General features: G+C 36.7%; 1 non-coding gene across 1 annotated transcript; it reads right to left on the bottom strand.

Annotated features, from left to right (window-relative positions):
- Positions 1 to 9,568: 9,568 nt before the first annotated feature.
- On the bottom strand, positions 9,569 to 9,676 carry LOC148565266 (small nucleolar RNA R71). The gene has a single exon (XR_015885289.1). It is a non-coding gene; the product is annotated as a small nucleolar RNA R71 (small nucleolar RNA).
- Positions 9,677 to 11,597: the final 1,921 nt, after the last annotated feature.

Genomic DNA, 11,597 nt, shown 5'->3' with positions numbered 1-11,597 from the left:
AGCTTGAGTCAGGGCGATCTTCAGCTTATCAAACACTTGTATGCAATCCTCACTGAACTCGAACTCAATATCTTTCTGCAGTAGTCTGGATAAAGTTAATGCTACCTTACTAAAGTCCTTAATGAATCTCCTGTAAAATGCTGCATGACCAAGGAACGAACGGACTTCCCTCACGGAGGACGGGTAAGGTAAATAAGAAATGACATCTACCTTTGCTGGATCTACTGAAATGCCAGTATTAGATACAACATGTCCTAGAACAATCCCTTGTTTTACCATAAAATAATATTTTTCAAAATTCAATACAAGGTTTGAACTAACACACCTGTCTAATACTCTAGCTAAACAATCCAAGCAGAGGTCAAATGAATCACCATATACGCTAAAATCATCCATAAATACTTCCATACAGTTCTTAATAAGATCTGAGAAGATACTCATCATGCATCTTTGGAAAGTAGCAGGTGCATTACATAAGCCAAAGGGCATTCTCTTATATGCATACGTTCCAAAGGGACATGTAAAAGTAGTATTCTCCTGATCTTCAGGAGCTATATGAATTTGAAAGTAACCTGTATAACCATCTAAAAAGCTATAATGGGATTTACCTGACAGGCGATCAAGCATCTGATCAATAAATGGCAAGGGATAATGATCCTTGCGAGTAGCTTGGTTGAGACGCCTATAGTCAATGCAAACCCTCCATGAATTCTGCACTCTAGTTGTCAGGAGCTCTCCATGCTCATTCTCTATTGTTGTGACTCTAGACTTCTTAGGCACCACTTGTACTGGACTGACCCATTCACTATCTGAGATGGGGTAAATGATGTAACAACCCCAATTTTTCGAGTACGCGAGATCTTTTCTGAAGGCACGGATTTTTCCAGAAAATCAGTAAAGGGAAAACCTCTGATATATCATCAAGTATCTTGATCCTCATTGTCGTTACATCTTCTTTAAGCTAGAACTTTTTGAGGCAAGCTCGATAATGCAGTCACGAAGAACCTAGTTTTTGAACCGTATCGGTTTAGAGTTTTGATCCTATTTTTTCGTAAATAATCTCAGTTTGATGAAACGGACTTGATTCATGAGAGAAGAAAGATAATAGGATAATATTATCATTATATTAGTATTAGGAGATTCTTGAATGATATTATAAGGTTACCTGGTCAGTTTTAGATAAAAACCGAAAATCGGTTTAACTGGGTTCACAGTTTACTGGTGCAGCTTAGCACCAGCACTCTCTGATGACTTTAGCAATGCTAAGGCCTCATCATACATGTTATATTCTCATAATAAATATGTTACTAGTGTCATTTATGCTAGTAGCTCAGAAAATAATTTTTAGAGATGTTTTTATAAGTGTTCCGATACATCTAGTTTTAGTAGTTATACACCTGAGATATTTTAATATTATTTTAACCCACATCCAAGCCAACCAATCACAACTCACCTTACACCCCCAAGACCTCCAAGGCTGTCTCATTTCCTCATTTTGGCCGAAAATAACGAGAGAGAAAAGAGAGAAACTTTCATGAACACTTAATCTTCAAAGCTTGATTTCTTCTGAACCAAAACTCAAATCAAAACTCCGATTTCACCAAAATGATCCTCTCTTCTTTCTCTACATAACCATATAACATATCAAGGCTGAAAATAAGGTGAGATGGCTGTCTCCCTCCCTCTTCAATTCGGTTTTCAAGGAAACATGCTTAAACAAGTGTTTTCTTGAAGTTCTTCCTTAGATCTCTTGCTTAGCTTGACTTGTGGGCCAAAGATCTTTGATTTCCTGCACGTTTAAGGTGAGGATAACCTTCCTAAGATGCTTCTGAATTTCTTTTAGTTGATGGTTTAGAGTTTTAAAGTTGTTCTTGATGTGTTTTAGGAGGAAAAAGTGCTTTAAGAACACTTCAAAGAGTAACTGGATTTGGAGCAGCAAATCAAGGTAGAGTTTGGTAAATTTAATCTTGATTGATTGTGTTTGAGTTGTGGGATTATGATATGGTTTGGTTATGCTTGAAATTGATTGTTTATATGAGTTATTCTTGTTGAAATTTTGGTGAAAATTTGATAAAATTTGATGATATTTAAGCTATGAATGTTGTTTTTGAGGGCTGCTGGAAAAACAAACCCTAGAGCTTAAATTGGGGTTCAATTTGTGTTAAAATCATGTAGAAAAGATGGGGTTTTAGTGGCTGCTAATTTATTTTGAATTATGGTAAAAATCGGTTGCTGAAAAGGCTGAAAAACGGGTAAAAACAGAGAAAGAATCTGAAGAATTTATGAAGAACACGAAGAACACTTTGAGTGTGGTGAAGAACAATGAAGAACACCTTTTAGATCTTAGAAAGGGAAAGGAAGTAAATATTTTGGTGTTTGAGGGGTTATTTTGTAATTTCTGAAAGTTAGGGTGGTTAAAGTAGAAATATTAAAAGTTATGGGTGGTAAAAAGTGAATTTTAAAGTTAAAAGTAAAAGTAAAGTTAATTTTCGAAAATATATTAATAAAATAATAAATAATAATAAAATATTAAATAATAATATTTAATTAAAAATAATATTTTAATAAAAATAATAAAATAATGCGAAAAACGTAATTTTCTATAAAAGCTTTAGAAAGACAACTTTAAGCGTAGAATCTCATAATTACCTTCATAAAACACTTAGGGAGTGGTAATAACATGATAGTGAGGCAAAGATAAAGGAAAGATAAAATGTTAAAGAAGAGATAAAAACCAAAGAAATTTCTGTAAAGTTTTAATGACAGAAAAACAGATAGAGATTAGTGAACGAACTAGGGCAACATAGTTAGTCCTTGAGTTCCGACTAGGGTTAAGTATTATATGAAAAGTTAAACTATTTCAGTATAGACTTAATGAACCTATACTTGGGACAGGCATACTATTCATACCGAAATTTACATAAGCTTTAAATACATACGTTAAGTAGAGAAATCAGAGCAGAGTAAAGAAAATACAGAAAACAGAGTAACCAAAAAAAAGTAAAGAGATACAGAGAAAAGAGTAATCAGAACAGAGTAAAAAGTCAAAGTGAAAAGAGTAATATGATAAAGAGAATAGAGAACAAGTAGAGGGCCTGTTGAAAGGTTATTTGTTGCGTTAAGGCAACTCCAGAGATATTTGTATATTCATCTGCTGCTTTTCTGTTGGCCCTAGAGGTCCTGTTGGCCCAAGTTCACCTACAGTAAGTTGTTATTCCTGTAGGCCAAAGTTCACCTGTAGTGAATATCAATTGTGTATCTTAGGGTGTTGCTCCTGTAGGCCGAAGTTCACCTATAGAGAGTTGTGATACCTGTAAGCCAAAGTTCACTTACAGGGGCACCATTGCTGTAAGCCAAAGTTTACTTACAGAGGTGCCATTTCTGTAGGCCGAAGTTTACCTACAGAAATTTGTTCTGTTGTGTTTAGACTATTCCTGTAAGCTGAAGTTCACTTATGGGAGTGCTATTTCTGTAGGCCGAAGTTCACCTACAGAGATAAAGCCATATCTAGGACTAGTTCTTGGGTAATGTCGGGATGCAGTATGTAAACCGACACGTGAGCTCATGGCTTGCATAGGATACACATGCATCATACTTGGTTGTACATTTCCTCTGTTATGATTGTTGAATGAATGTATACTTTGTTTGTTTGTATTCTATTCTTTGTATTTGTGTTTTATTTTCTTGTATTCTTTTGTTTGCATTCTGCTTTCTATTTTTTCTATTTTCTCAATTTATCTGTATCTTCTGTTCACTACTTCTTGGTATTTTGCTATTTGTCTGCTAAACAACACGAAATTAATGAACTTAACTAATAACCCCGGCCCTACTAAGAACTCCCCAGTTCTTACCCCTTCTCTCTCCCTTCCCTCTTCAGATGGAAGCATGAGTACCCTTCCGTAGTTCACTGATGACCGTTCGCAAAAAGGATTCCACTCTAGGTAGTTTTCTGAGTCTAGGGTGAATCTCATTCTCTATTTATATGTATATACTGTGAGACCAGCCATCGTCTGCACCCCGTTTGTATGCGAACGCTGACCTAAATCCTGTGTACGAGACTCCTGTTATATGGCTACTCGAGGAAATACTAGAGAGACGCTCTTTGATGATGTATGATCATGCAGAGGAGTAGTAGACGACCTTCCACCTTTTGACGACATTCGACCTGACTCGAGTTTTGAAGACTTAGAACGTACTTTCCCTCGCTTTAGTAGTTTAGAGGGACTAGGTGATTATAGAGTCTAGGCTAGCCTGGGCGCCAGCTTAGGGACTTCTTGAACAGGTCAGGGCCTGGGATATTGTAGGTATATACATGTATATAGTTATTATCAAGCTATATCTAGGGGTGTTCTAACTAAAAGTATATACTCTAACAAAGGTGAAATCACTAAATGTTGTCAACTGCTTGTAATGTATTTATGTGTGGTTGTTTATGACTGTTTTATCTGTTATCAGTTGTGAATTGATTATGAATGATTCCGTCTATTAATCCAAACATTTCCAAAAAAAAAACCCCACAAATTAACTACATTTTTAGCAGCGAATCAGGCTTTGTGTATGCATAAATCTTTCAGAAACTTTGCATATTTAGGTACTTGTTGAATAACATCAAAAAGTAGGACAGTTACCTCAACCTTTTTGAAAATTTCTACCATTTTGGGATCCAATTCCATCTACTTTCTGAACTTCCTTGCAAGGTGTGGAAATGGGATAGGAATGGCGCCACTTGTAGCTTCTGCATCCTTTGGTGCTCCATTCCTTTGCTGAGCTACTTCTTCTTCAACCTTGTCTTGTACTTCCTCTTCCTCTCCAGCATCTTCTACTTCTACCATATCCTCAGCTGGGGCGTGTTCTAGTGCGCTTGGCTCCTCTTGGTTCTTCTATTGCAGTGTGGTTCTAGACTTCAAAGTGATGGCATTGATGCCACCTTTGGATTAGGTAAGGGTTGAGAAGGAATTCCACTAGAGCTTGAAGGCTGGTTGGTGAAAGCAGGTAATGAATCTATCTAGGAGACGAAAGCTTGTAAAGTGGCATTCAGACCATTTAAAGTAGAGTTCAGTGTAGTCTGCATGTCTTGTTGTCCTTGTGCAAGAGAACGAAGCATCTCGTCATTTGATGAGGAAGTAGGATAAGTGATCTGTGGGACTTGTTGTTGGTTATGCTGGGGTCCTTGTGACTGTCTTAGGTGAGGAGCTTTGTAAGGCTGGTTCTAATTCTGCTGTCTGTTGTTGTTATTCCACCCCTGATTTCCATTGTTGTCTCTGCCTCCTCTGTTATAGTTATCCCTCCAGCCATGGTTGGAATTATCTCTCTAACTCTGGTTGGAGTTGTCATGCCACCCTTGGTTACAGTTCCCACCTTGGTGATTATATCCTTGATTCGGGCGGTCATAAAAGTTATGAGTAGCTGCCACAGTATTGTCTTCTTGTTGGAGCTGTGGACATTCATCAGTATAATGACTATAATCAGCACATATTCCACATACTCTTTGGGGAACTAACTGTTGGCTTTGTTGTGGTGGGGGAGGCTGAGTTTGTTGTTGATTCAACTTCATCTGCTTCAGTAGGTTGGTCATTTCACATATGATTTGTGTAAGAGCAGAAGTCTCAGTGCTAGAAGAAACCTCTGTAACAGCTTTTGAGTGGCTGCTCCTGTGCCTGTGATTCCTGGTGAACTTAGCTAAGTCACTGATCAGTTGTCATGCTTCATCTGTAGTTGATGAGCGGATAATTTATACGCTTTTTGGCATTATTTTTAGTATGTTTTTAGTAGGATCTAGTTACTTTTAGGGATGTTTTTATTAGTTTTTATGTTAAATTCACATTTCTGGACTTTACTATGAGTTTGTGTGTTTTTCTGTGATTTCAGGTATTTTCTGGCTAAAATTGAGGGACTTGAGCAAAAATCAGATTCAGAGGTTGAAGAAAGACTGCTGATGCTGTTGGATTCTGACCTCCCTGCGCTCAAAGTGGATTTTCTGGAGCTACAAAACTTTAAATGGCGCGCTCTCAACGGCGTTGGAAAGTAGACATCCAGTGCTTTCCAGAAATATATAATAGTCTATACTTTGCCTAAGTGTAGACGACGAAAAAGGGCGTTGAACGCCAGTTCTACGCTGTAGTCTGGAGTTAAACGCCAGAAACACGTCACAAACCAGAGTTGAACACCAAAAACACGTTACGACTTGGCGTTCAACTCCAAAAGAAGCCTCTGCACGTGTAAACTTCAAGCTTAGCCCAAGCACACACCAAGTGGGCCCCGAAAGTGAATTTCTGCATCAATTACTTACTTCTGTAAACCCTAGTAGCTAGTCTAGTATAAATAGGACTTTTTACTATTATATTTACATCTTCGGATCATCTTTGGATTATCTTTTGATCTATTGATCACGTTTGGGGGCTGGCCATTCGGCCATGCCTGGACCTTCATCACTTATGTATTTTCAACGGTAGAGTTTCTGCACTCCATAGATTAAGGTGTGGAGCTCTGCTGTTCCTCATGATTTAATGCAAAGTACTACTGTTTTTCTATTCAATTCAACTTATTCCGCTTCTAAGATATCCATTCGCACCCAAGAACATGATGAATGTTATGATTATGTGACGCTCATCATCATTCTCACTTATGAACGCGTGCCTGACAAACACTTCCGTTCTACATGCAACCAAACTAGAATGAATATCTCTTAGATATCTAATACAGAGGACCGAGTCCGAGATATTAGAATCTTCGTGGTATAAGTTAGAACCCATGGATGCCCATTCCTGAGATCCGAAAAGTCTAAACCTTGTTTGTGGTATTCCGAGTAGGATCTGGGAAGGGATGGCTGTGACGAACTTCAAACTCGCGAGTGCTGGGCGAAGTGAAAGACGCAAAAGGAGGGTGAACCCTATTCCAGTATAATCGAGAACCTCCAGATGATTAGCCGTGCCGTGACAGAGCATTTGGACCTTTTTCACAGAGAGGATGGGATGTAGCCATTGACAACGGTGATGCCCTATATAAAGCTTGCCATGGAAAGGAGTAGGAATGATTGGATGAAGACAGTAGGAAAGCAGAGGTCCAGAGGAACGAAAGCATCTCTATACGCTTATCTGAAATTCTCATCAATGAATTACATAAGTATTTCTATCTTTATTTTCTGTTTTTTTATTATTATTATTCGAAAACTCCATAACCATTTGATATCCGCCTGACTAAGATTTACAAGGTGACCATAGCTTGCTTCATACCAACAATCTCCGTGGGATCGACCCTTACTCACGTAAGGTTTTATTACTTGGACGACCCAGTGCACTTGCTGGTTAGTTGCGCGAAGTTGTGAAGTTATGTTTGGACCGTGGTACTGTGCACACGTTTTTGGAGCCATTGCCAGGGAATCAATTTCGAACAACAATTTCACATCTAGATCACAATTTCGTGCACCAAGTTTTTGGCGTCGTTGCCGGGGATTGTTCGAGTTTGGACAACTGACGGTTCATCGTGTTACTCAGATTGGGTAATTTTCTTCTTATTTTATTTTTAAAAAGTTTTCAAAAATTTTTCAAAAAAATATTTTCTTCTTTTTTCGTTTTTCAATTAATATTCAAAAAAAACAAAAAAAACAAAAAAATTTATAAAATCATAAAAATAAAAAATATTTTGTGTTTCTTGTTTGAGTCTTGAGTCAATTCTTAAGTTTGGTGTCAATTGCATTTTTTCTAAAAATTTATTATGCATTTTTCAAAAATTCATGCATTCATAGTGTTCTTCATGATCTTCAAGTTGTTCTTGGCCAGTCTTCTTGTTTAATCTTCATGTTTTCTTGTTTTGTGTCTTTTCTTGTTTTTCATATGCATTCGTGCATTCATAGTGTCTATACATGAAAAATTTCTAAGTTTGGTGTCTTGCATGTTTTCTTTTCTTGAAAATTTTTCAAAAATAAGTTCTTGATGTTCATCTTGACATTCATAGTGTTCTTGGTGTTCATCTTGACATTCATAATGTTCTTGCATGCATCACATGTTTAGATCCAAAATTTTCATGCATTACATCATTTTTCATGTTTTTCTCTCTCATCATTAAAAATTCAAAAATAAAAAAATATCTTTCCTTTTTTCTCTCATAAATTTCGAAAATTTGGATTGACTTTTTCAAAAATTTTTAAAATTCAATTGTTTCTTATGAGTCAAATCAAATTTTCAATTTAAAAATCTTATCTTTTTCAAAATCTTTTTCAAAAATCATATCTTTTTCATTTTTCTTATTTATTTTCAAAAATTTTAAAAATATTTTTCAAAAATCTTCTTCTTAATTTTATCTCATAATTTTCGAAAATATTATCAACAATTAATGATTTGATTCAAAAATTTCAAGTTTGTTACTTACTTGTTAAGAAAGATTCAAACTTTAAGTTCTAGAATCATATCTTGTGATTTCTTGTGGGTCAAGTCATTAATTGTGATTTTAACAATCAAATCTTTTTCAAAACTAATTTCAATCATATCTTTTCAAAAATATCTTTTTATCTTATCTTTTTCAAAATCATATCTTTTAATATACCTCTTCATATCATATCTTTTTCAAATATCTTTTCTTACTTCTTATTTTCTTATCTTTTAAAAAAATTGATTTTCAAAATTTGTTTCAACTAACTAATTAACTTTTTATTTGTTTCTTATCTTTTTCAAAACTACCTAACTAACTATCCCTCTCTAATTTTCGAAAATACCTCCCTCTTTTTCAAAAATTCTTTTTAATTAATTAATTGTTTCAATTTTTAATTTTAATTTTAATTTTATCTTAATTTTCGAAAATCATTAACTCTTTTTCAAAATTTATTTTTCGAGATTCCCTCTCTCTCATCTCCTTCTATTTATTTATTCATTTACTAACACTTCTCTTCATCTCAAATCACTGCTCCTATCCTCACCCTTGTGTTTGGATTATCTATTCTTCTTCACTCTTATTCCCTTTCTTCTTCTACTAACAATAAGGAACCTCTTTACTGTAACATAGAGGATTCCTCTTCTTTTCTTGTTCTCTTATCTTTCATATGAGTAGGAACAAGGAAAAGGGCATTCTTGTTGAAGCTGATCCAAAACCTGAAAGGACTCTGAAGAGGAAACTAAGAGAAGCTAAATTGCAACAATCCAGAGACAACCTTACTGAAATTTTGGAACAAGAAAAGGAGATGGCAGCCAAAAATAATAATAATGCAAGGAGGATGCTTGGTGACTTTACTGCACCAAATTCCAATTTACATGGAAGAAGCATCTCCATCCCTACAATTGGAGCAAACAATTTTGAGCTTAAGCCTCAACTAGTTTCTCTGATGCAACAAAACTGCAAGTTTCATGGACTTCCATCTGAAGATCCTTTTCAGTTCTTAACTGAATTCTTGCAGATATGTGATACTGTTAAGACTAATAGAGTAGATCCTGAAGTCTACAGGCTCATGCTTTTCCCATTTGCTGTGAGAGACAGAGCTAGAATATGGTTAGATTCTCAACCTAAAGATAGCTTGAACTCTTGGGATAAGCTGGTCAAGGCTTTCTTAGACAAGTTCTTTCCTCCTCAAAAGATGAGTAAGCTTAGAGTGGATGTTCAAACCTTCAGACAGAAAGAAGGTGAATCCCTCTATGAAGCTTGGGAGAGATACAAGGAACTGACCAAAAAGTGTCCTTCTGACATGCTTTCAGAATGGACCATCCTGGATATATTCTATGATGGTCTGTCTGAATTAGCTAAGATGTCATTGGATACTTCTGCAGGTGGATCCATTCACCTAAAGAAAATGCCTGCAGAAGCTCAAGAACTTATTGACATGGTTGCTAATAACCAGTTTATGTACACTTCTGAGAGGAATCTTGTGAGTAATGGGATGCCTCAGAAGAAGGGAGCTCTTGAAATTGATGCTCTGAATGCCATATTGGCTCAGAACAAACTATTGACTCAGTAGGTCAATATGATTTCTCAAAGTCTGAATGGATTGCAAGCTGCATCCAACAGTACTCAAGAGGCATCTTCTGAAGAAGAGGCTTATGATCCTGAGAACCCTGCAATAGCAGAGTTAAATTACATGGGTAAACCCTATGGGAACACCTATAACCCCTCATGGAGAAATCACCCAAATTTCTCATGGAAGGATCAACAAAAGCCTCAACAAGGCTTTAATAATGGTGGAAGAAACAGGTTTAGCAATAGCAAGCCTTTTTCATCATCTTCTCAGCAACAGATAGAGAACTCTGAACAAAATACCTCTAATTTAGCAAACTTAGTCTCTGATCTGTCCAAGGCTACTCTGAGTTTCATGAATGAAACAAGGTCATCCATTAGAAATTTGGAGGCACAAGTGGGCCAACTGAGTAAGAAGATCACTGAAACCCCTCCTAGTACTCTCCCAAGTAATACAGAAGAGAATCCAAAGAGAGATTGCAAGGCCATTGATATAACCATCATGGCCGAATCCAAGGAGGAAAGGGAGGACGTGAATCCCAAGGAGGAAGACCTCCTGGGACGTCCAGTGATCAACAAGGAGTTTCCCTTTGAGGAACCAAAGGAATCTGAGGCTCATCTAGAGACCATAGAGATTCTATTGAACCTCCTTATGCCCTTCATAAGCTCTGATGAGTATTCTTCTTCTGAAGAGAATGAGGATGTTACTGAAGAGCAAGTTGCCAAGTTCCTTGGTGCAATCATGAAACTGAATGCTAATTTATTTGGTAATGAGACTTGGGGGGATGAACCTCCCCTGTTCACCAATGAACTAAATGCATTGGATCAACTGAGATTGCTTCAGAAGAAACAGGATCCTGGAAAGTTCCTAATACCTTGTACCATAGGTACCATGACCTTTGAGAAGGCTCTATGTGATCTTGGGCCAGGAATAAACCTCATGCCACTCTCTGTAATGGAGAAACTGGAAATCTTTGAGGTGCAAGCTGCTAGAATCTCATTATAGATGGCAGACAATTCAAGAAAAGAGGCTTATGGTCAGGTAGAGGACGTGTTAGTAAAGGTTGAAGGCCTTTACATCCCTGCTGATTTCATAATCCTAGACACTGGGAAGGAAGAGGATGAATCCATCATCCTTGGAAGACCCTTCCTAGCCATAGCAAGAGTTGTGATTTATGTAGACAGAGGAGAATTGATCCTTCAACTGAATGAGGACAACCTTGTGTTTAAAACTCAAGAATCTCCTTCTGTAACAATGGAGAGGAAGCATGAAAAGCTTCTCTCAGTACAGAGTCAACTAAAGCCCCCACAGTCAAACTCTAATTTTGGTTTTGGGAAGTCTATAAAATTGACCTGATCACCTGTGTGGCTCCATGAGAGCCCACTGTCAAGCTATTGACATTAAAGAAGCGCTTGTTGGGAGGCAACCCAATTTTTATTTATCTAATTTTATTTTTATTTTATCGTTCTTTCATGTTTTATTAGGTTCATGATCATGTGGAGTCACAAAATAAATACAAAAATTAAAAGCAGAATCAAAAATAGCAGAAGAAAAATCACACCCTGGAGGAAGGGCTTATTGGCGTTTAAACGCCAGTAAGGAGCATCTGGCATTGAACGCCCAAAACAAGCAGAATCCTGGCGTTCAGACACCAGGAATG

Source organism: Arachis ipaensis, chromosome B5 (genome assembly GCF_059453495.1).
Source record: "Arachis ipaensis isolate K30076 ecotype BB chromosome B5, ASM5945349v1, whole genome shotgun sequence".
Taxonomy (NCBI): Eukaryota; Viridiplantae; Streptophyta; class Magnoliopsida; order Fabales; family Fabaceae; genus Arachis; species Arachis ipaensis.
Note: the sequence above shows the minus strand (reverse complement) of the source record. Positions and strands in the feature narration are given on the sequence as shown.